Genomic DNA, 25,948 nt, shown 5'->3' on the forward strand with positions numbered 1-25,948 from the left:
AATAAAGTATTGATTTTATTTAAAGTAAATGAAAACTCAATAAAACAAATTCTCAGGAAAAATACAATGAATAAATGCAGCAATACATTTTAAAAGTGTTTTACATATTTAGTGATCGCAACTGACACAAGCAACTCAGTCATTAGGCAAAGTGGTCGCTCCGTGAAATCACAACTATGATCTTATTTCAGCTTTCCTTCATTTTACAGACCTGCAAAGTTTGTAAATGCAAGCATTGGTTGCAAAGTTACTTTCTTAACACTGTTGTAACTTTGAATGGTCACTAAATGAGAACTCCTTGTAATGTTCTATGGCACTTGTACCTTAGTTTAAGAATATTCCAAGTTACTCTGGACTTCAAGGAGTCTTAGTCTCTCAGTGAATAGCTGCAAACCCTTGTGTCTTTGCTACCATTAATGTCACAAAGACATTTCTGAACTTCAGACTCTACAGGATACTTATTTATTTATTACATTTATATTCTACCCATCTCATCGTCAAGTGACAGTTACACTTATGCATTGTCATTAGTTCCCAGGTAAATCAGCAAGTGAAATACATAATATCCTAGATAAAATTATTTCAGAGGATCTGGTTAATTACCTCTCTCATTTTAATATTTCATTTTCAAGCTTGGTTAATCAAAATTCCTTAAGGGCTCTGCAATAACACAGCATTTATAATTCCCAAATATTTCTTCTCCTCATTATAACACATTAGAATCAACCTGGTTCCATCAATTAGACTGTCCCCATTGACAAAAAAAGCATCTCAGCATTACATTTCACTAATTTCACCTATGCAAAAAGAGGCCCATATTGTAAACACCTTTCCAGCCTCAAGGAGAATGTCAGTCCCAGGATTCCTTTGCAAATAGATGTGGGGCAGTGTCATGGTTGCCACAGCAACCATGAAATCCTCCAGCAAGAGAATTAACATTATTTCCCTTTTGTGACATCAAGAATGTTGCTATGCTCTGAGAATGTCTTTTCTTTCATGCCTTCATTGTCTGTTAGCAGGCCTTTTTGCTAGGCCGTAACTAGCAGCAAAATCTTCTATAGGAAATGGTTTAGACAGGTAGCTAGATAGGACTTGCAAAGTCTGCACCTCTAGCCGCACAGGACGGATGTAGCCGACCACAAATTATTCTTGATACCTATAGAATTTGCTTGTTTTGTACTTGCTTGGAAAACAGCTAAACTAGGGCACACACGTGAAATTTAGGAAGCACGCAGTTATCAATTCTATTATTGGTCCAGATGCATAATTTGTAACCAATGACATTTGCAATGTTTGAAAACCTAATTTGCGTATGAAAGTTTATATATTCAGCTTCGCTACATAATAAAGTTGTCATTCACCCAGAGAGATCGTGCCCTCAAGTTCTTTCTAGGATTAGCTTCGTGGGTGACCCCACGTGATATTGTTGTGCCCAGGTGCCGCCCTGGAGAAGCCGTTTCCTCCAGGGACGGACTGAGGCACTAACAAGTGGTGACCCCGACGTGATTTTTTCCGCCGGACCGACGCAGCCTCGCCGCTGCGTGCCTGAGACCCCATCGCTTACCCGCGCGCTCGTCGTCGTTCGTGGAAACGACTGATCTTTCGTAAGTATGGGGGCGGATCTGTCCAAGGACCAGGTGGGTCATGTTAAAGAACTTGGCCAGATTCTCAGAGCTTCTAAAAGTCAATTAAAAAAGAAATTTGTCTTTCCTACCAAATCTGAATTACGCCAACTGTTAATACACATTTGGCAAAACTGCCCCTCCTATCCTCACCATGGCTCCCTTAAACCTGGACCATGGGTGAAAATAGGCACCTATCTCCATCAGGAACCTCGTGCTCCTACTCCGATGCTCCTGACTTGGAAGGTTATACTTGCTGCTCTTAGACTCCATTATTCTGATCCTTCTCCTGTTTTTCCCATAGAACCCCCTGATCTTACTCCCCCACCTCCTTATTTAGATCGCCCTTCAAGTTTTGCCCCGTCTGTCTCCTCTCCCTCTGTTTCCCCCCCTCCCTCTCCTTCTGTTTCTGACATTTCACTCACATCACCTCCCCCTCCTTCTTCTGGTCCTGCCAGCGTTTATTTTGCTTCCTCTCTCTCTCTCCCTACTATGGCTGGCAGTGCTGTGGCTCGTGGTTTGGCTTCTGCCCGAGCCGATCCTTCTCTTACTCCAGATGATCTGGAACTTCTTTCTGCTTTTCCCGTTGACATAACGGGCGCTGCTCCTGTCTATGAAGCCCTCCCTTTTAGAGTGCTGAAAAATCTCAGATATGCTGTGTCTCAAAGTGGCATTACATCCTCTTATTTTCAATCTGTCCTTGAGAACCTTAGTCAGACTTATCACCTTCTCCCCTGTGATTGGATTACCATCGCCAAATGTATCTTAACATCCACTCAATTTGTTGTTTGGCATTCCTTGTACGACCAGCAATGCGTGCTAAAAAGTGCACAATTTCCTCAATATACAGCCGCCCAATTAAAAGGGGTAGACGCATTTGCCACACAGGCACGGCAAGTTACCACTCCTGTGGCTGGTCTTGACCTGATTAGTGAATGTGCTCTTCATGCCTTTTCTAAGCTTGATGACCCATCCTCCAAATCAGCCTCCTCTTTTACTACCATTCGCCAAGGCCCCGCTGAGCCCTACGATGCCTTCATCGAACGTCTCCAGAAGGCTCTCAAACGTGACATTAATAACTCTGAGGCGCTTCAGGAGATTTTGATGCGCTTAGCGTTTGAGAATGCCAATGAGGACTGTCGCAAGGTTCTTGAACCCCTCCATGGTGACTCCTCTAAGACCTTGGCTGATTTCCTCCAAAAGGCTGCCCGCGTAGGGTCTCTCACCTATCAAGCCGAACTCATGGCCACCGCCCTCTCCACCTTGCATGCGGGGGGTGTCAAGCCCCGTTTTGGCAATTGTTTCAATTGCGGCAAGCCTGGCCATTTTCGCAGCCAGTGCCGCGCCCCCGGCGGGGGCGCTGCCACACAGACCGCGGGCACTCGCCCCAAAACACCCTGTCCAAGGTGCGGTCATATGGGTCATTGGGCTCGGGAATGCCGCCCCGGCCGCAACCCCAACCCCAACCCGGCTCCTGCCACGCCTTATTCTAATTCCCAGTCGGGAAACTAGAACTGGGGCGGGTGGCTAGCCCCGCTTTCAAGGCCACCTCCCATTTTGCCCTTTCCTTACCTCCTGAGAATGACCCTATTCATCTGGGTGTGGATCGTCCAGGGGACGGCCAGCCTATTGGCATTTTTACATCTCCGATAGGGGTGATTGACCCTTGTGCCGCAAAGTCCACCACCATTTTGCAATCCCTCATTGTGCAGGCTTCTGAAACTGTTCCCATGTTAACACCCGGTCTTGTTTATTTTCTCCCTCTCAATGTTACAAGTCTTAAGCTGCCTCCTTCAGCACCCTTAATGTTGTACCCCCACCGAGATCTTATCTCGCAAGGGGTGCTCGCCTCACCTTTTCTTTTATCTGCCCATGAAATGGACTCCTTGGCTCTTGTTTGCATCCCCGACAATCCCCTCACCATACAACAGGGATCTGATGCTGCTATTGTTATTCCCGTTCCATTGGAAATAGATATCCCTAAGTATGATGAACTTTCCCCCCATGCGGAGATTCCGTGGAAAGATGTGCTTTATTCTTCTCCTGTCTCTTCTGCAAAACCCTTTTTGGTTTTCCATCTAAATGGTGTTCCCTTTTCTGGTATTTTAGATACCGGGGCTGACATCACTGTCATTCAACTTTCTCATTGGCCCGCCAAATGGCCACTGCAATCTTCACCTGCCGTTAAAGGGGTTGGAGGTGTTCAGACCGCTCAGATCAGTACTGCTTGGATTGAGGTCACTACCCCTTCCTCAAAAATCAAGGCACGTATTCGCCCTGCTGTGTTGCCCTTGCATGTTAATCTTTGGGGACGTGACCTCCTCTCTCAGTTTAACGCCTTCCTCTCCTTTGACTAGTTATGCCAGACCCTCTTCTCTCTTTGCAATTGCTTGACCCCACCCCTGTTTGGGCTGATCAATGGCCGCTTCCAACGGAGAAATTAGCTGCCCTTAGGGAATTAATCCAGGAACAACTTACCTTGGGGCGGTTGGAACCCTCTAATAGTCCCTATAACACCCCTGTATTTGTAATTAAAAAGAAAAGTGGCCGCTGGCGATTCCTACAAGATCTTAGAATTGTGAACAAGGTCATTCGGCCCATGGGATCCTTACAGTGTGGGCTACCAAATCCTAACCTTGTACCGAGGAATTTTAAATTGGCTATCATTGATCTCAAGGATGCTTTCTTTTCCATTCCTCTCTCTCAAACTGATCGCTTGCTTTTTGCATTTACGCTTCCTGTGGCTAACCACTCTCATCCCACGTCACGTTATCAATGGAAGGTTTTACCTCAAGGTATGCTAAATAGCCCCACTATGTGTCAATATGTTGTGCATTCCTTGCTGGAACCCTTTCGCCTTGATCATCCCCGTGTCTTGCTATACCACTATATGGATGATATTTTGCTTGCAGCTGACATGCCCCTCCCAACCTTTCAACACATCCTGCATTTACTTATTGAGCATTTAACACTCCATGGCATGATTATTGCCCCAGAAAAGGTTCAGCAAACAGAACCCTTTCTGTATTTGGGCCACAAAATTTTCCGATCCCATTCTTTACCAGTTACTCCTTCTCTAGCCTTGCCCTCTTCTGCCACTCTTGTTCAGCTTCAACAATATTTAGGCTCTCTCAATTGGGCCCGTCCTTATCTGGGCTTTACTACATCTCAACTAACCCCTCTCTTCTCTGCCTTGTCTGGCGTTTCTTCACCCTCGGATGTTATTCATCTATCCCCTGAGCAGCTGGACATTGTAACTCAGGTAAACGATGCCCTACGCACTAAATGGGTGGATAGATGCCATGAGAATATCCCGTTATCCCTCTTGTTGTTAAATACCCCTTCTATCCCCACCGCTTGCCTCGTTCAAGTCCTTCCCTCTTCCTTGTTGATCATTGAATGGATCCACCTTCCGCATACTCCCAGGAAGACTATTTCTTCTCGCTTTTCGTTACTTTCCTTGCTAATTATTCGCGGCCGTCGCCGCTGTTTGACTGTTGTTGGTCTTGAACCCATCTCCATATATGTTCCCTTCCCTCTTCCTACCTGGGAAAACTTGTACTCTCAATCTTTGGAATTTCAGATGGCCTTGGTCGACTGGCCTGGCCAGATTTTGTATCATTTTCCCCAGGATGTTCGCATTCAGCTCTTGCACCTCATCCCGGTGCAGTTTAATACATGCCTGCGATCTCAGCCCATTCCCCAAGCTCTCACGGTTTTTGCTGATGGCACTAAGACCCGTGGAGCATGCGTTTTCCAAATTAATGGCCAATGGGTGATTCACCATACGCCAGCCCAATCCTCTGCTCAACGATCTGAATTGGCCGCTTCCATATTGGCCTTTCAAAAATTGCCCACTAGGCCTTTCAATCTTATTGTGGACTCATTGTATGTTTCCCAAATTATTACGAATATTTTTGATGCTTATTTGTCCCCGGCCATTGATGCCCCGCTCATGGCCTTGTTTTTAACCCTCCAACAGCTTGTCATGTCTCGGGAGGTTCCATTTTTTGTAGCTCATATTCGCAGTCACCAGCCTTTTCCAGGCATGCTAACTGAAGGCAATGACATCGCCGATCAAGCTGCCAGGCTCCCTGCGGTTTTAACCCTGATCTCTCCCTCCCCATGGGAGAGTCACTCTTATTTTCATCAAAATGCTAAGGCTCTTGTTAAACAATTTGGCATTTCCAAAAACGAAGCCTCGGCCATTATTCAGCAGTGTCCTACTTGCAGTCAACAGGCTAACTCCATTCCCATGGGGGTTAACCCGCGCGGTCTTGAGGCTTCACAAATTTGGCAAATGGACGTTACTCAGCATCCTCCTTTTGCGCCCTGGAAATATCTACATGTTTCCGTTGACACTTATTCGGGCTTCATTATGGCCTCCCCACAGAGGGGAGAGGCCACCAAACATGTCATTAACCATTGTATTCGTACCTTTGCAGTGATGGGACGCCCCAAAGAATTAAAAACTGATAATGGGCCTGCTTATATTAGTTCTGCCTTTGCGCAATTCTGCAATACCTGGGGTGTTGTCCATAAATTCGGAATTCCTTGGAACTCCCAAGGTCAGGCTATTGTGGAACGAGCTAACTTAACCATCAAACGGGCGCTTGAAAAAATCCAAAAGGAGAAATTCCCTCCTGGACTCCCATCCTTGCAAAACCAACTCAATCGGGTGCTTTTCACCCTTAATTTTTTAAATATCACTGGATCTTCTCCACCAACTACTGCCGCACAGCGTCACTTCGCTGCGCGTGATTCTTTGCCTCCCCACCCCCCCGTTTATTACAGGTTGCTTCCGGATCTGACCTGGAGAGGCCCTGCCGATTTGGTCACCTGGGGCCGAGGTTACGCCGCTATTCAGCTCGAGGATCGTGTCCTGTGGGTACCTGGCCGCCACGTCCGTCCATACCTTCCTCGCACACCCAAGTCTCCGAATGTTGCCAACCCCCCCGATATCTCCGCTGCCACCGCTGCGAACCCTTGCAATGGATGATTCTGACGACCTCGATGACCTAGACGACGTCCACTCCCTTTCTCCTTCTCTCCCTCCCAGAACGTCTCCTCCCCCTTCCTATAGACCCCCTGCTCTTTGCCCTATCATGCGCACCTTGCTTCCTGGAATTCATTCCCCTCCTTTTGATAATCCTGCGCCCTGTATGCACTTTACCCTTTTTTTCCTCCTTTGCCTCTCTCTATTCTTCATTGCTTGGATTGGATTTTGTGAATCCAAACCACCAGCCCCTGCAGCCTTTGCTCCAATTTCTGTCAGTCCCTTGATTATCCATCTGCCTCGCTCTTCTCCAACTTACACATTGCCTTCGCTCCGTCCTCGAATCCGGCGCTCTTCTCTGCCACCTGCTTGTGCACAGTGTGTCACTAAGGTACGAGAAGGCACAAAGGAAAGGGAAACCCTTGTGTATCAATCCTATCATTCTTGTACTGTCAAACCTATTACCTGTGCTTTTTATAACCTCACCTACTCTTACTGCCCCTCTTCTAAAAAATGTTTTAATCCAAAGCCCAGCCCTGTTCAGACTTGGATCCGTCTGCGCTCAGGAGGCATCTCAGGAAAAACCGTGATCCAGGAGGTTCGTTACTGGCCCGGTCGACCAGTCACGCTGACCGCTGATTTTTGCCAACACTCTTCATGGGGGCTGGGATGTGGTAACACGGCCCAGCAACACCGCCTCTACGCTAAGGACCACCTGTACGCCTGCCCAGAGCGCCAGAAGACGTCTATAGGCAAAACCTGCCGATCCGGAGATGCCTATTGTACTCAATGGGATTGTGTCCAGTGGGCCTCCAACTCAGACTGGGGCTATTCTAACACCGATCTTCGACTTCGCAGACTTCCAGTCCCCACCAACTGCCCCCTGAACAAATGTGCTCTCTTCAATATCACTATCAGTGACTGGCCTCAATTCCGCAAAAAATGGGCAATGAGGGGACTCATGCATGTAACCATCGGGGTTCGCGCCTACGCCGGAGGCACCGACCCTGGAATTGTCCTCACCTTGCAAGAATATCAGTTCCGAGAAGCAGCACACACATATCATATGTCCTATTATCAAGGGTTTTGGCAAGAAATGTCCAAGCCCTTTGAGATCCCGCAGTTAGCCCGCAACCTGTTTATTCAGCTTGCTGAGGTTATCGCTGGATCTTTGGATGTTACTAATTGTTTTGTCTGTGGGGGAACTGACATGGGTGATCAATGGCCCTGGCAAGCCTCTGCTTGGAACATGTCTACCTTTTATAATGCCACCGACAAACCACAACACGTTAACAACAGTGTGTGGGAACTCAGGGACTTGCCAATATTTGAATTTTGCATTTTTCGCTGGCAGCTGAACTCCCCTTCTGTGGGCAATAGTCTATGTCAACAACAGTTAATCCTCAATATCTCTTTCCCTCCTACCACCCCGCACACTTTCTCCCATGGGACCACACTCCCTGGTGGGTGGCCTGACGAAGCCTTGGGAGCCCAACTGGGGTGGCCTAAGGGAATTCCATCCGCCGTGAACATCAGTAGCAGATACGCAGGCACTTGGCCCGCCCCCCCCGGTCTTTATTGGATATGTGGCAGACGAGCATACTCTGCCTTGCCAGCTAAGTGGACCGGTTCTTGTGCCCTGGGTGATGTCAGGCCATCCTTCTTCTTGATCCCCCTGACTGATGGCCAGAGACTGTCCTACCCCTTGTATGCAAAAAGAACTCGTCGACAGGCCCCCTCCCTTCCAGATAGTGGGACCTTCAGGATTGGGGATTGGGGCAGGCAGTATGGGGGTGAGGACTGGCCCCCAGAACGTATCATTCAATATTATGGTCCTGCGGTTTGGGCAAATGATGGAATGTGGGGGTACCAGACCCCTATTTACATGCTTAATCGCATCATCCGTTTGCAGGCAGTGGTTGAGCTGCTAACCAGGGAAAATCGAGCCGCCTTGCTTGTTCTCTCTGCCACGCAGACAAAGCTCCGGAATGCTGTCTATCAGAACCGTCTGGCTCTTGACTATCTGTTGGCAGCAGAGGGCGGGGTCTGTGGGAAATTTAACCTGTCTGATTGTTGTCTGCAGATCGATGACAATGGAAAGGTCATAGAAAGCATAACCGACCGGATGATGAAATTGGCCCATGTCCCAGTTCAAAAGTGGACAGGAATAATGGATGAAGGAGGGTTTCTGGGTGGACTCTTCCGAAATTGGAAACAAGCTTTGCTTATGCTTGGTGTCGTGTTGCTGGGTCTCATGATGTTACCATGCATAATCCCTCTATTACGCTCTATGATTCAAAATGTTGTGGAAGCTTCTATGAGGAAGCAAGCATTAAACTTGCAGGTGTGTAAGGAGGGAGCCTCGATCTCCTTGGATATCCCAGAGTTTCCCATGAAGCTTCCACCACAGTTTCTGGACACTGACTCCACCTAATAAAAAGAAAAGGAGGAGATGTTGCTATGCTCTGAGAATGTCTTTTCTTTCATGCCTTCATTGTCTGTTAGCAGGCCTTTTTGCTAGGCCGTAACTAGCAGCAAAATCTTCTATAGGAAATGGTTTAGACAGGTAGCTAGATAGGACTTGCAAAGTCTGCACCTCTAGCCGCACAGGACGGATGTAGCCGACCACAAATTATTCTTGATACCTATAGAATTTGCTTGTTTTGTACTTGCTTGGAAAACAGCTAAACTAGGGCACACACGTGAAATTTAGGAAGCACGCAGTTATCAATTCTATTATTGGTCCAGATGCATAATTTGTAACCAATGACATTTGCAATGTTTGAAAACCTAATTTGCGTATGAAAGTTTATATATTCAGCTTCGCTACATAATAAAGTTGTCATTCACCCAGAGAGATCGTGCCCTCAAGTTCTTTCTAGGATTAGCTTCGTGGGTGACCCCACGTGATATTGTTGTGCCCAGGTGCCGCCCTGGAGAAGCCGTTTCCTCCAGGGACGGACTGAGGCACTAACAAAGAAGATCATATTGCTTGTTACAAGTAACTGGGAATTATTTGAGCAATATCAGAAGATTATTCCGGGACAGCAAGAGAAAGAATATCTCTGTCCTTTGAGAGAATATCTTCATCTGTATTTTATGCATGGAAAATAATGAGCAAAAGGGCCAACTTCAGTTGTGAAATCACAACTTTGAATTATAGAATTAATAGCTGGAATACTGTGGGGATCATCTAGGCCAGAGGTCCCCAACCTTTCAGACTCCAGGGACTATTAAATTCATCATTTTAATTCCTGTGGGCCACTAATATGATATGCCTAATGACTGGGTGGGGTGTGTGGCCAGGTGGTCATGTGACTGGGTGGGTGTGGCCAACTCAGTGTCACTCATGTCAAGGGGTGCCTCAATGGCCTCTACTCTCTCCTTGCCTCCCACCTGGGCCCCTTAGGGCCCCAACAGGAAACAGTTGTTGGCACTAAGCAACACCATGAGAAAGAATTGGCAAAATAGCTGTCTCTGTTCAAATTGCATCTCACTGAGAAGGAGGCTCAGCAGAAACACCTCACTGAGGACTATGAACATAGGTTTTCCAAGCAGAGGGAAATGCCAGGCCAGGTACTGGTGCATAGACATTCAGCGGTCAAGATAGCCAGCCAGTTCCAGGCCATGATGCAGTCCTACTGGAACAAGGCCCTCCAGCCTTTGCCCAAAGTCCTGCACCAGGAGGCTGAAGCAGACCCCAAGTCAGAATTTCTGCCCCCTCTGACCTGCACAAAAAGACCCCGAAGGGGGAGACTCTCTGCAGCAACACAAAAGTTCATTGCACATATCCGGCCCAGGGGCCTTAGTTTGAGGACCCCTAATTTAGTGCAATATAAAAAATGCAAATAATTTTTCTGTGGACCACCAAAATTTTCTCATGGACCACCAGTTGGTGACCACTGATCTAGGCAACTCTCTGATCCTTCCGAATGTATGTGTGCTAATGGTGAAATGTGCAGATACTGCCCAGTACTGGAGACCATTGGATATCATAATGCTAATGCTAATGTAATGTATTCTCTGCAACAATATATTTTCATAGAAAAGTCATACAAAATAATATTCTGAAGAAGTAAATTTCTTAGGCTTGTTCATGAAATTGCTTTAATGATCATCAAAAATTGAGGCTTCCATTCACTACAATTCCAGTCTGTTTCTAAATGAGCTGAGCTAACCCTTTCTTATAAAGTAAGGTTGTCCAACCCTTGGCCCATGGCCCGCATGCAGCCCTGGACAATTAGGAATGCGGTCCATTAGATTTTAAATTTTTAAAGAAAGTTTGTGATTTATATGCATTAACTATATTGTATACTTTATATGGGACCTGGGACAATTGTTCTTCACTCAATGTGGCATAGGCAAGCCCCCCAAAAATTCATTATAGCTGAACAACTAATGTCAGTTTAGAATATGGAGAAATTAGGTTTATCTAGAAGTGATGGACATAAAAGAAGAAAGTATATATAGCTGACCTTTCCCTTTCCATTCTCAATCTGTAGCCCAGAAGTGTTGGACTACAGAGCCTATCATTCTCAAACAGTATAATAATGTTAATATTTATTGTCAGCATGAAATTTTAGATGATAAAATAGCATTTAAATAAAACCTTTAATTTCTGCACCCCTGGATATTCCTACCTGCAATGATAGAGTGTAAAATAGAGTTGAACTTTTAAAATTGGAAGAGATGGAACTAGAATGTAGACAAAACAATAAACAGCCCTTCAAAAATGAGGAAATTCTTATTTTACAAAATAAGTTTTCTTTGTGTCTGTATTGCATAGATGTATTAGGACATAACATAAGACTTATGGTGGATTTATATCATGTTAATTAAGATGCTTGGACTAAACTTTGCAAGAATTTAACATCTTACAAGGCACTTACATTATATGTATACATTCAACATCTTATAATTACCAACTTCATTACATTTGTTATAGCTAGCTTGTGTACTTTGGAGGGACAGGAGAGACATGGATGAGAAAATGATAAAAGGAATGATGACATTCAGGAATACTCTAATTTGCCCAGTGCAAAGTTCTCTTATGTTTAACTTCAGCATTCTGCTCTAGGTAAGGTATAACAAGGCTGCCAAATAATGTAATATACCACATTGGAGCATAAATGAGCATGTTTCTCTGAAACAATTATTGTTGCAAAAATAGGGTTGTGTAATGGACTTTACAAAATAATATTAATATTGTAAGCCATCCAGTCATTTCAGTGTGAAATGCAAACAAATTTAATAAATAAAATAATAACAGAAAATATAAAATAAAATAATAAATAAAATAAAATACAGTAAAGTAAAATAAAATAAAATATGAAATAAAACATGTAATAATTAATAAAATAAAATAAATAAAGGGACAGAGTTGGCATATGGATTTGTTACAGGTTTGGGCTCATAGGTCTGTAACAGTCCTTAGTTGTTCATTAATAGTGATTTTAAGTTAGGTTACTATTTTCAGTCATGTAAAGGGATGTGCCATCTAAGCTTTATAAAAGTATTTTTAAGGTTGCATTAAAACACTGGCTTTATATTTCAGTCATTTTAGATCGTGGGTAATAAGCAGTGGTGGGTTCCGGGCCCGAGATCACCCACATGGACGTGTGCCTCTGCAAGCCTCCATGATGCTCCAGCTGCTCGCCGGAGCATCACACAGGCGCAGTACGCACCATGCACATGCACAGAAGTGCCAAAGGCTTAAAGGACAGGTAAGGAGCATGGGTGGGTGGGTGGGCCCTCCAGAGCACCCTACTGGAACGGTACACAGTACTCCGGGCAGGCTCTGGTATGCCAGTACCAGGGTGTACCACCTGCAACCCACCACTGGTAATAAGAGATGGAGTTCTATTGATTTCAAATATGGGTCTACAAAGCAATGTGAGATCTGGTTAATCCTTACATGGGATACCTTTCAGGAAATTCCTGGCTATATGCTAGACTGGAAAGTCAAAAGTTCTCAGAAGAAGACAATGGCACACCATTTCCAATGTAGTGAAGAAAACTCCATGAAATCATTGAGATGTGAAGGAGATTTTAAGTTTAACTTGTAAAAGGTTATACCCTGAAATTTCTTCAGAATAACAGAGTTGGAAGGGATCTTAAGTAAACCATATACCATTTCAGACAAATGGTTTTCTAATCTCTTCTTAAAACACTGGGTCCTTCCAATGTTACAGGATCCACAACTTCTGGAGGCACGTCGTTCCACTGAATAATTGTTCTAACTGTTAAATATTCATTAGTGGATTTGTGTATGCATTACATTCTAGCCTGGCCACAGTTACTTACTGATTGGCCGAGGTACTGAAGTCAGCGGTCACGCCCAGTCCTCGGCCAGTGATTGGTTGTTATAATTGTAAATACCTTGGCGCGCGTTCCCGGCTAGGTTCGCTCTCGCCTTCTTTTTAATGTTGAATAAACCTGGACTGTTTTGTTAACCCTGGCTTTCGCGTCCCTCTTCTGCCGAGCCACAAAACTGGCGATGAAGGTGGGATTCTTTGATTCCCGCGAAGCCTAGGGTGGAACAAGAGAGAAGAGTTTTTTTTTTCTGAAGGAACTCTGGTCTCTCTCTCCACTCCGAAGAGTCCTTCCTGCATCTAAGCCACGATGACTTCTGCCTTGCCTCCGTTTGCTCCCTACGGCTCGGGGGGAGAATCCTGGGAGGGATTCATGGAGCGTTTTGAGTGTTATCTCATAGCGTCTAAGAACCAGGTACAAACCGACGAGGAAAAATGCAGTTTCTTTCTCTCTTGTTGCAAACCCTCCATGTTCGCCTCCGCCCGAGCCTTGGCCGCTCCAAGGCCGGCGTACAAGTTAGGCTGGGACACTCTAATGACCAGGCTCAAAGGACATTACGCACCGACACCCTCGAAGATCGCCCGCTGCTTCGCTTTCCGTCGCCGGGTGCAGAGACCTAACAAGTCAATTAGCCAATTTCTAGAGTCCTTGCGGACTACAGCTGCCCAATGTGACTTTACCAACTTAGAAGAAAACTTGGTGGAGCAGTTTGTCTGTGGTGTGCGGGATGTAAACTTGCGAAGCCGTATGTTCCGCCATCAAGACATTACCTTACTCCAGGCCGTGGAGACTGCCAGAGCAGCGGAGCTCTCGGAGCAGTCCACGGCCGATATCGAGCGGTTACAATTGGCTTCGCCTACCCACAACTCTGCTGGCCCCTCGTCGCAAACGTGCCTAGTCGATGACCTGCCACCCCCGGAGGATCCATCTGATGAAATTGTGGGGCAGCTTAGGACGCAGCCGAAGCGCAAACCTCAACCGCAGTCGGCTGCGCCTCCAACAGCTGGCGCTCCTTGCCGGGGTTGTGGCGGTCGCCATGCCCGTACAGCCTGCCCTTTCCGCAATGCAACGTGCCGCCGTTGCAATGGGCAGGGGCACATCGCTAGAGTTTGCCGAGCTTCGCTGCCTGCTCCATCTTTCCTGCAAACCGCTGTCCAACCCCAAGCGCAGCCGCGTTGCCAACCACCGCGGCCCGCTCGGCGGGTTGAAGACTGCTACACCAATTGCCAACCGCAAGCCGCTGACTGCTTTCTTCACCAAGCCTCCGCCCGAGCCCGGAAGATCGCTACCTCAGTCCAGCTGGAAGGTCAGCTTTGCCGGATGGAGGTGGACTCTGGCTCCTCTCGTTCTTTGCTGTCCTGGGCTCTTTTCTCCCGCCTCTGCCCCAGGGTTTCCCAAAGCCAGCTCCTGCCTGCTGAGACCACCTTAAGGGACTATCAGGGGCATTTCATCCCCACCTTGGGCTCTTTCCCCATTTCGGTCTCTTATGGCCCCTTTGTGGGAAAATTGCCCATCCTGGTAGTTAGGGATTCTCTCCCTGCCCTCTTAGGCCTGGATTGGTTTCCTGCCCTGGGTCTATCAATTGGGGGGGGTGCACCGGGTTGTCTCTTCTTCCCTAGAAAGCGTCCTGTCCGATTTCGTGGACGTTTTTGATGGCCAGTTAGGCTGTTATAAAGGCACCCCCATATCCCTTAGTCTCGACCCCCAGGTTGCTCCAATCAGGCTGAAGGCCCGCAGGGTGCCTTTTGCCTTGAGGGCCAAGGTTGATGCCGAGCTGGATAAGCTTTTGGCGCAAGGAGTCATCGAGCCCGTTGACCACTCCCCCTGGGAGACTCCTATCGTTCTCCCCGTCAAGCCGGACGGCTCGGTGAGGATCTGCGCCGACTACAAGTCGACGATCAACCTGGCCCTTCAGGCAAACCCCTATCCAGTCCCCGTGGTGCAACACCTGCTCCATTCATTGGGCCAGGGTTGCACGTTCGCCAAACTGGATATGGTGCAGGCCTACCAACAGCTCCCGGTGGATGATGATGCGGCGGCTGCGCAGACCATCGTCACCCATCGTGGGGCTTTTCGTTGCCGCTGCCTTCAATTTGGCGTTTCTGTGGCCCCAGGGATCTTCCAGAGCCTCATGGAGCGTTTGCTCCGCGGGCTTCCCGGCGTAGTACCGTATTTCGACAATGTCCTGATCGCTGCTTCCAGCCGCTCAGAACTCGTCGAAGTACTGAGGAAGGTCCTTCTGCGTTTTAGGGGCGCGGGTCTCAAGTTGAAGCTCAGCAAATGTTCGTTTGCTGTCCCGAGGGTGGAATTCTTGGGCTTCTTGATTGACGCCCAGGGCATCCACCCCACACCTTCTAAGGTTGCAGCCATCAGGAACGCCCCTGCACCCACCTCTAAGGTGGAGCTACAGGCGTTCCTGGGGCTACTTAACTTCTATGCGCCATTCATTCCGCATAAGGCGTCTCTAGTCGAGCAGCTGCATCGGTTGCTTGACCGATCCGCGGCCTGGCGCTGGGAGAGCCGCGAGGCGCAGGCGTTCGCGGCTGTCAAAGGGATGCTGACATCATCGGCAGTCCTGGTTCAATACAATGATAGGATGCCTCTGATGCTAGCTTGTGACGCCTCTCCCTACGGTCTGGGGGCGGTCCTGAGCCATGTCCTCCTGAATGGTTCGGAGGCCCCGGTGGTCTTTTATTCCCGGACGCTCTCCTCGGCGGAGTGTAATTACAGTCAGATCGACAAGGAGGCTCTGGCTGCGGTGTCCGGGATTAAGAGGTTCCACGATTACCTCTACGGGCGGCACTTCACTCTTGTCACTGACCATAAGCCGCTCCTTGGGCTTTTGGCAGGTGACAAGCCGACCCCCTCCATTCTCTCCCCACGCATGACACGCTGGACGGAATTCCTTGCGGCATATTCTTATACGCTACAATACCGTCCGGGCAAGCAGCTTGGGCATGTGGATGCCCTTAGCCGCTGCCCACTGCCGGAGACCGACACTGCCTCCGTGCCAGCCCTCTCTGTTTATCCATCGCGGCCTCCGGCCTACCCATTTCAGCAGCGGAGGTCGCGGCCTATACGAAGGCCGATCCTATCCTCTCCCAGGTCTCCTCCTGGGTCTTGAGGTGGTGGCCCACAGACAAAGTGGCGGAGGGCTTCCGGCCCTTTAAAGCTCGGCAAGCGGAGCTTTCCATCCACGGGGGGTGTCTCATTTGGGGGGATCGGGTAGTGATTCCTGCTGCGTTGCGGCCACGAGTTCTGCCTCTGCTCCACAAGGATCACCCAGGCATAGTGCGGATGAAGGCCTTAGCCCGCAGCTATGTCTGGTGGCCTTTGTTGGATTCAGAGATAGTGGCCTACGTGGGCCGCTGTGCTACATGTCAACTCTCTAGGCCTAATCCTCCGGCCGGGCCTGCTCGGGAGTGGGAGGTTCCGAGAGGCCCGTGGTCACGCCTCCATGTAGATTTTGCCGGTCCCTTCCATGGCCAGAATTTCTTAATTGTGGTGGACGCCTACTCTCGGTGGGTGGAACTGGTCCTGATGGCCTCCACCACGGCCGAGAGTACAGTTCGGGCCTTACACAGACTGTTCGCAACCCATGGGTTGCCGGACATACTTGTTTCGGATAATGGCCTGCAATTTACAGCCACCACGTTTCAGGAGTTCTTGGCCGAGCAGGGGATCCGGCACACGCCCATAGCCCCGTACCACCCGGCCAGTAATGGCTGGGCGGAGCGGGCGGTTCGTTCGGCTAAGGAGGCGCTGGGCCGTATGGACAGGGGCGACTGGCAGTCGAGAGTGGCGGCTTACTTGTTAAGCCAGCATTCCACCCCCTGCCCGACAACCAACAAAAGCCCCGCGGAGCTCTTGATGGGCTGGCGTTTGCAGACTTCCCTGGATAGACTCCATCCGCTCTATTCCGGAGACCAGCCATGCAACCTGGGGGTTCTCCCTTCCCGCTCCTTTAGACAGGGGGATCTGGTGTGGGCCCGCTCTTTCACTGGGGAGCCCAGGTGGGTTCCAGCTAAAGTGACCGCGCTGACTGGCCCCTGTTCTTTCAGGGTCAGATTGGCTGATGGATCCGAGTGGAGACGCCACTTGGATCAGTTAAGGAGGCGCCTCCCAGCGGAAACAGGCAACCCGGACTTTTCCGGACGGGACAACGCCGCACGATCAGGGTTGCCGTGTGAGGCCTTCACACATCCAGGCCTCGCCTATCCACAGCCAGACACTGCTCAATCCGACGAATCGCTACAACGGGCTGTCTCCACACTAGGCCCGGCCTGTCTGGGCACCCCCTGCCGGGAAGCGAATCCGTCAGCTCAAACCGCCATCGAAGAGTTGCCGGCTGATGCTCCTACCTCCCGAGACACTCCTCCAATGCCCTCCCCTACATCTGTGGACGCGCCATCCCGGCCCAGCCTACCTGCATTGTTGAGCCCGCCTTCTGGGTCGTGCCGTGAAGGCGTCCCTCGGAGCTGCACTCCCTTTGGGGAGGAGCTACAACGAGCAGGTCCACCTCCGCCGAGACTGCTGTTGAATTAAGGAGATCTGGGCGGGTCTGGCACCGCCCCGCCTATCTTCGCGACTACGCATGCTCCACTCGGGAGCATGCGCAGAACTGGGGGGAAGGGGTGTTAAATATTCATTAGTGGATTTGTGTATGCATTACATTCTAGCCTGGCCACAGTTACTTACTGATTGGCCGAGGTACTGAAGTCAGCGGTCACGCCCAGTCCTCGGCCAGTGATTGGTTGTTATAATTGTAAATACCTTGGTGCGCGTTTCCGGCTAGGTTCGCTCTCGCCTTCTTTTTAATGTTGAATAAACCTGGACTGTTTTGTTAACCCTGGCTTTCGCGTCCCTCTTCTGCCGAGCCACAAAACTAACTGTCAAGAAATTTCTCTAACTAATCTCTCCTTGATTAGTTTCCATCCATTGCTTCTTGTCATTCTTCTCTTCAGTCCTTTTGATTTGCATATTTATCAGATGAACAAAGTTAGCACCCACCTCTCCTAGAAAAATTAAATATTTTGGGAAATATTAAGAAGGCAGTGTTTTTCTCCACACTTGGAACTGAACACAGTTAATTAGAAACATAGTTTTGTTTGACTGTACTCAAAAATGGCAGCAACCATTCTGCTAATTTTCAGCAGTCACTATCATATGGGCACTAAGAGTTCCTAGATAACATGTGAGAGTCATTTTTCCTTAGGAAAAGGCTCTCTTAATCCATAGTTCTTAATTAGACATTTGGTTGTGAAAAAAAGAGAGGTACTTATTTCTAGAAGAAAACAAAAATGATGTTATTTCACTTTGAACAGTGTCACATACCTGAGGATAGCAAGACTGTCTAAAATTGGGACCAGGAAGTCACAGTACACAAGTGGCTCAGAGTATTTAATTTACCATAGTAGAATTCTATTCTACATTTTTGCTAGAAAAATAGTAAAATACATTGGGCAAGCAATGTTGCTCTAGGCCATATTTATCTGGCTTGCAATGCAAATCTGTCCAGTTCATAATTTTCAGAGTTGAGAATACTATTGAAATATTTCTGTACTTACATATGTACACTATGTATAAGCAATTGGTACTGAAGCAGAGACGACAAGGCTTTGTACTGTAGGTCCAGAAACTGAATTTCTTAACAAATTATCTCCAAAGAATCTGTTGACTGTTAAAAATTATGTGACTGTATGTTAAAGCAGCAACTATTTCACAGTTTGGCAAAATAGACATAAGGCTTGGTTTCTTAATTTTTTCCTTTTCTCTAGGCTTGAGAAAAAGGTGAACAGATAATAGAAGAAAGAGATGTGCCACTCCATTCAAGACTATGAGTAATACCAGTGGAAGCAAGGCTGAATTGTTGCTCTTAGTAAGCGTGGATGCCAGGCACCATTTAGACTTAACATCCGCCTGCCAATGGCAGAGCCACAACAGGCATCTAGACGCCACATTGGACACCACAGCTCGAGAAGCGAACTTGGCCGCATTAAGAGTGGCATCCGCCGAGAATTCCAGGGCAGCCATAATTTTGGGGATGTCCTGGTGAAGACGCACCTCATCAGGGGCTAGTCTCTCCTGCAACTGTTTGAGCCAAAGGACTGAAGTTCTATTAAAGAACAATGCCGCAGTAGCAGCGCGCAAGGCCCAGGCCGCTGCCTGGTGGGTCTTACAAATGACCGTCTCAGCCTTGCGATCCTCTGCCTTCAAGCCTTCAGAAATTTCCAATGGAATTAGAGCCGGGGAGGCCAGGGCAGCTACTGGCTGATCCACAGTCGGGAATTGCAAAATACCTTCCAAGTCAGGAGTGGAAGTGTATAATTTCCTGTCTCCATTGCTACGTGGGGTAACCACAGTCGGTTGGTCCCATTGTTTTTGAATAAGATCCAGAAAAAGCTTTGGAGAAGGGATAACCTCCTGCAGTGAGACTGGTTCAGCAAAAAGGCGCTCGGTAGTATCAAGGCCTACTGCAGAACTGTCCTTAGGAGCTACCTCCCCCATATGGGTAGTGGCCTTAGCTTTATATAATAGGAACTTGAATAGCGTGGGGCGAAACAAGCTAGAGGAATTAGGTTGATCAAATATCAGTCCCTCATCATCAGAGAAATCTCTATCTATCACTTCCCCTTCCTCCACCAACGCTGAATCCTCACTGTAAGTAGAAGGAAGAGGTGAAGAAGGCCCAGCTGGAAGATCGGGAAGATCGACTTGAGGGGCCTGGAGACTAGGCCCACCTTGGGCACTGGCAACTACAGGGGCCTGATTTCTACGGAGCAATTCAGCATCCACCCCCCTGGAGATAGCTGCAGAGATCATCTGGTAAAGATCTGGAGAAAGGCCTTGATCATAGCCTTCCATAGGCCTCAGGCCTGCAGCAGTAGGAGTAAAGGTGGCAGAAGGCCCAGCACGTGGCAGCGAGTAGGCCGAGGCTGCATGGGCCTCAGCAATGACTGGGGGGAGTTGGATCCCCAACCTCCCCACCCCAGCCTCAGAAATAACAGGCAAGGGGCGATCAGGAGACCAGGCCTGGTGTCCTGCTGGCTGCAGAATAGGAGCTGGTGAAACCCACTGAGGCACTAGCGTGGGAGGGGAAATCCTACCCTCCCCCGAGGCCTTAGGTGCTGTCTTAGATTTATCCTTTTTCTTATGGCCCTTATCCGGAGCCCCGGAGGTCTCCCTGGGCCTCTGACTGCTGGCTCTAGAGGTGGCCCTGCCAGGCCTCGAGCTTACCCCCGCTGGGGCAGAATGCTGGGCATCGGTAGAGGGCTCTACAATACCTCCTGAGGTGGATTGATCGGCCATTGTAATTTTAGAAGTGAAAAGACTCAAATAGCACAAAAGGCACAGGTTTACTATGCAAGAACGCAGGCCTCGTGGTCAGCAAAGGCAGCGGCAGCACGATCCTCTCACCAGGGTGACCAGGCTCAAAGTGAGGGAAGTGGGAGGGACGATGACTCAGCAGCCTTCCCAGCGTGAAGAAATACAACGCCTTGATCTCAGCTGCCTAGGGCGCATGGGCTAAAAATGGCCCCAAAATGGCGACCGCAATTCGAGCGCCAATTTCAAACTTGTCCTGCAGCCAGGAAAGCCACCCTGAAACTCCACAGCATGGAGCGAGTTGGCGGCATTGGCGGCACCCTCCCGGCACGCTCAGTAGCTAAGGAGCTGGATAAACCGCGCCGCGATCAGCGGGTGGTACGCAGCTGTTTCCGGATAAACTGTGCCATGAACGGTGGGTGTCTCCCAGGCACCCGACGCAGTTGGAAAGCTTTAGGCGCGGCAGCGGAGCTAACGGCGAGAAGCCTCATTGCGGAAACCCATTCGCCCAAACAACAATGGCTCGAGAGCCTGGTGCCAAGCCTCAATCCAACGGCTCAAAGAGCCTGCCCCCAAGCCCAAAGGCAGCGGCTGCAAAGCCAGCAGATTACCTGGCACAAAGGATAAGGAATGGAAAGACTGGGCAGGCAACGAACTGCCGCCTCTCCTTTACTTGTCCATAACGAGTCTCACAATCATCCACTTGAAGAATCCAAACAGAAGCTGTCTCAGTAGTCTGGAGAAAATTGGAATACGTCTCGTCTGGCTGGACTGAGTTTAAAAACTGACCCATCCAGTCAGAGGAGGCGTAGTCACCAATTTACATAACTCAGTCTCTAGGCTAATGGACAAAGTTAACCATGCTTGGATTCCCCAAGCAGCACACAGGAGAATGTATGTGAAGTTCAATCTCTAAGCTTCATTAAAATGTAATCCATTGTATATAGAGGAAAGTCATGATTATAAATGCAATTGCGTCAGTGAACTAGCATTGATTTAGGGGGAATTCTGGCAGTGGAATCTATGACTATAAACAATTGTCCTACATTTCTCAATTATGTATTTTAGTACTTAAAAATAAAAGGGTGGCCTACAAGGCTACAAGGCATAAATTAACTAGCATTTTCACGCTAAGATGGATTTGATGTTTAATATTTAGAGTGGTGAAATATACACATCTAGCCAAAGATGGACCTTCACCTTGGAATTATAGCTAAAGAATTAGAATTAAATGCTTTGCTGCCTTTGGAAAATTGCATCCACTATTGTTTATGTACATTTAAAATATCAGGCTCAGATTAAAGCTCTTAGTCTTGCTTTCCGGGCATTATTTAATTGAAAATTATTTCTTCCACAGACTTATACTATAGCTGTATAACTCAGATATGCATGGAATTGCTTTTATGATACATTGCAGTGATATCATTTAGGAGACTAGGGAAACAGTTTACAATAATATATGTGGCTAAGATATTTAAAGGCGCTCTGATTGAAATAAAAAAATTGTCAAATGTGATTTGAGTTGGATTAAAATAATGCAATATACAGACACATAAAAGAAACAGGGAAAGCAAAAGGAGGAAAAAAGAATATGTATTTATTCATTTGATATCAGATAGTAGGAATTGCCCTGCATACAGAAATGAAATGTCCAGCCATGTCCAATTTTCCTAATGCACAGAATAAACTTCCTATGAAATGTTGTTCTAAAGTTTGATTTGTCTGGAATAGTAATTGGCATATATAATTTGGCTGAACATCAATGCTTTTACACACTGTACAAACTTTTTAGGAAGTGCTCACTACATACATAATGAACATATAGCATATCTTATTTGAAAGAGAACGTCACCTTAATAGATTCACAAACAGCATCAGTTTGAAGGATAGTTTTTGCTAACAAACAATTGTTATATAGCAAGTGCTTCCAATAAAGCTTTTGCAATCCAGTAGCCAAAGCCAATTTACATAATCACTGTTGCAATCTGTAGGAACAAGCCATGAAATATATCTTAGGAATTACTGTCTTAATAAAGAAATAACTCTGTTTTCAACTATGCCAAAAGAAATATTAGCTGTTACACTCCCCATTATGGGGATGTTTGTGTGATTGGGAATATGTACTTTTATGTAATTTTACCACTGGCTGAAACTGGTATGCTCTTTGGAACTGAGGCCAGTTGTAGAAATGTTATACAGTTGCAAATGAGTTTCTGGCCTACAATCAAGATATTAGAATTCTTTTGGCCTAGGTCCAAAATACAATTCACTTATTGTCCTGGGGTACGAACATCTAAAGCTAAATATATAAGTATTTGTATTTCATATAAAATACAAACTATATGTAGTTCATCCCTATAAAGGTATAATCTGCCTACATTCAAAAGTATGGATTATAAATGCATAAGTATAGAAGTGGATTTTGAAGAGTTTCTGCCCATGATGATTTCTGCCTTCTGGTCTGGATGACTTCCTTGTTTCCATAATGGTAGCATAAGGTGACCAGACGTCCTGTTTTGGCGGGACAGTCACAATTTTTCAAAATATGTCCCGTGTCCTGCGGTGTGTTCAAAACGTCCCAATTTTCAAAAAAAAAGAGAAAAGACACCGAATCATCAATTTTAAAAAGGACGCCGTTAAAAAAAAGTTTTATTTCTCTGAAGTGTCGTTCCCGATGTGGGCTTTAGAAATCAGTGGTTTCCCTCCCTCCGCTCGGCTCGCTCGCAGCACTTGACAAGGGGCAAGGCTCCCTCCCCTCCTGCGCGTGCGCACGCCGACGCACGATGTTTTTGAGACAGCCATCCGGCAGCCTTGGGCAGGGGGCCTTTCCAGCGGTGGCAGTGTGGCAAGGAGGACGCTTGGTCCCAAGCCAAGCGGCTCAGCTGTCGGAAGTTTTTTTGCCCACTTCTCTCAGGCGCCGCTCTCCCTGCAGCCATGCCGTGCAAGCCGCTGTCAGCAACCTGGTCCAGGTGAGCCAAGGGGAGGCAGGCGGGGATCCAGTTGGGAGAGGCTGGCCATGGGGGTGGCTTTTGAAAGATAGATAGATAGATAGATAGATAGATAGATAGATAGATAGATAGGAGATAGAGATAGCGATGATGCTGACAGAATATAGAGACAGCTGATATATTAAAAAACCCACTTCTCTGGTAACTCACAAGCATGCTGCAACATGAATATATACATCACAACTGACGTGTTTCATTTTTTTAAATGTAATTACTATTTAAATTGTTCAAATAGCTTTAACTCCTGAATTTGGCTCCATATGGAATAATGTTTATGTGCAATAAACTAGACACTTTTTAAAAAAATACTGGGTTTTATAAAATGAACCTTGAGAACAATAAATGCTTCTTAAAGGGAAAGAAAGAATAGCTTGGAGCAAAATTAACACTTATAGATGGATCAAGATAGAACTTCTTATTACCTATTTATTCAAATCTTAACTATACAGTCTTGATAAGTACTTTGTGCAGTTCATCTCATATCTCATAATGGATTACAACATGCAACAGGTTCCACTTGCAAAGAAATAATTTTTGCCTAAAAAGTTGATATCCTTTTACAATCCTCCTTGTACTGAACATATTAATAGAAACAAATATTATAGAACCTAAGGATTAGTTAACTAATTTCATAAGAAATCAAAGGGTTTTAAGTCAAGGAATTGTACATTTTTATTGGTTGCTCAAATGAAAGTATGAATATGCAGCTAGATCATCTTTTTCTAAGACAAAATTCTGATCGTACAAAATAATCTGAAGTTGATTCATACATCAAGATGAAGTTAATATATGAGCCTAATTATTTTTCACTAAGGTTAATAACAATGCAACATGGGATGAATATTTTAATCAATTAATCTGGGATAAAAGATAATTATCTCTTTTCTTTCTGGAGGAAATAGAGATAGCTATATATTTTGCAAAATCATACCATGTGAAGATTTTGGAGACTTGATTGGCTTATTTATTTCTCCCTTCTGCTTTATAATTTCAGCCTTTGCTGATTGGTTTATATGGTCATCAAATATTTAAAAGATATCAAACAGAAGTTCAGATTAAAAATGCATTATTTTACCCTCTTTGTTGTACTTGTTCACATATGGAATGTTTTGAAAATTTGCTACATTTAAGAATGGGGAAGAAATTAATTTAGATCACATGTGAGATGCTGACCTTATTATCTGGAAAGTCAACAATCCAGGTTAGAGACCCAAGCACTGCACTATGGCGTGAAATCCCATTACTCACCCCAGTTCCTGTCAACCTAGCAGTTTGAAAGCACACAAATGCAAGTAGCTAAGTAGGTACCACTTTGTCAGGAAAGCATTCCATATTTTCATGCTGGCTACATGATGATGGAAGCATCTTTCAGACAACACAGCCTCTCTCGTTGGAGAATTGGAGATGAGCACCACCCCCTTGAGTCAGTCACCACTGGATTGAAACCTTTAAACCTTTTCTTATGAATGATACAGCTGTAATATTTAATTTTTCATTTCCAAACTAATACATTCAAACATTTTTTAACTATTCAAAATCAATATTCTCTGAATGTTGCAATTTAGTTCACCAATTAGTTTACATGGTGTGGTGTTTAAGTTTCAAAACTATCTCAATATTTCTGCCTAAATGTGACCTAAAACTTGATCATCATCATTAATTGTTCATCAGTCCTACACAGCAGCTTGGATAAATTTTAACCCATGCCTCCTTGTAGAATATCTCAGGCATGTTGGTGGACTTCCTTGCACGAACTGCCCACTCTAGGTCTTTCTACAACGTTTCTCTAGAAAGAAGGTCGGGACTTGGCCATTCCAAAACATTAAATTCCTTCTTCTTTACAATGAGGAATGCAATGAACACATTCACGGCTGCTGACACTAGAATGTGGCTTTCAATGTGCATTCCCCATTGTATTCTTGCTTGCCTCCAGGAGTTGGGAATGCTCCAACACTGGAAGTTTTTAAGAAGATGCTGGATAGCCATTTTTCTGAAGTGGTGTAGGATTTCCTGCCTAAACAGGGGGTTGGACCAGAAGACCTCCAAAGTCCCTTCCAACTCTGTTTTTCTATTCTATTCTATTGTATTCTAGTCTAATCTTTCAAAGCTAGCCATTGAGATATGATCATTTGTAGAAATATTTGTTCTATAATTTTACAGCCACAACATTTTTTTAAAGAAAAAACACTTTTGTTGTGTTAAGAAGATAACTCATTTAGGTGTTCTTTCCTATTTCCTTATCATCAGCATGATGAACATGTTTGAAGTTAAATGGTTTCATCTACCATATGAACCCTCAACAATCCCTTTGCCAAGTAGATTTTTTTGTGCATAAGGAAAGGATCACTTGTTTGAGTCAAACCCTTTAACTCTTGCTGTACACATTCTAGGTTACAGGGATATGGATGAAATATTAAATTATTGTTGGGGAGTGTTAAACAGAACTAATTGAGATGATGATAAGATATACTTTTTGTCTGCTCATTAAAAACAAATTCCATATTAGTTTACATAAAGACATATTAGTAGAAGCATTGAAACGGGTTGAGCACTGCCCCCTATAATCAGTAATGACTAACAGAATAAAATCTACAGAGATTCCTTAGTAGAAGCATTAAAATCATTAGTAAATTCAATTAAAGAATATGATGAAAAGTAACCTTCACTTTTTGCGGATCTGAATGAGA

This window comes from Thamnophis elegans, chromosome 8, assembly GCF_009769535.1.
Source record: "Thamnophis elegans isolate rThaEle1 chromosome 8, rThaEle1.pri, whole genome shotgun sequence".
In the NCBI taxonomy this organism is placed as follows: domain Eukaryota; kingdom Metazoa; phylum Chordata; class Lepidosauria; order Squamata; family Colubridae; genus Thamnophis; species Thamnophis elegans.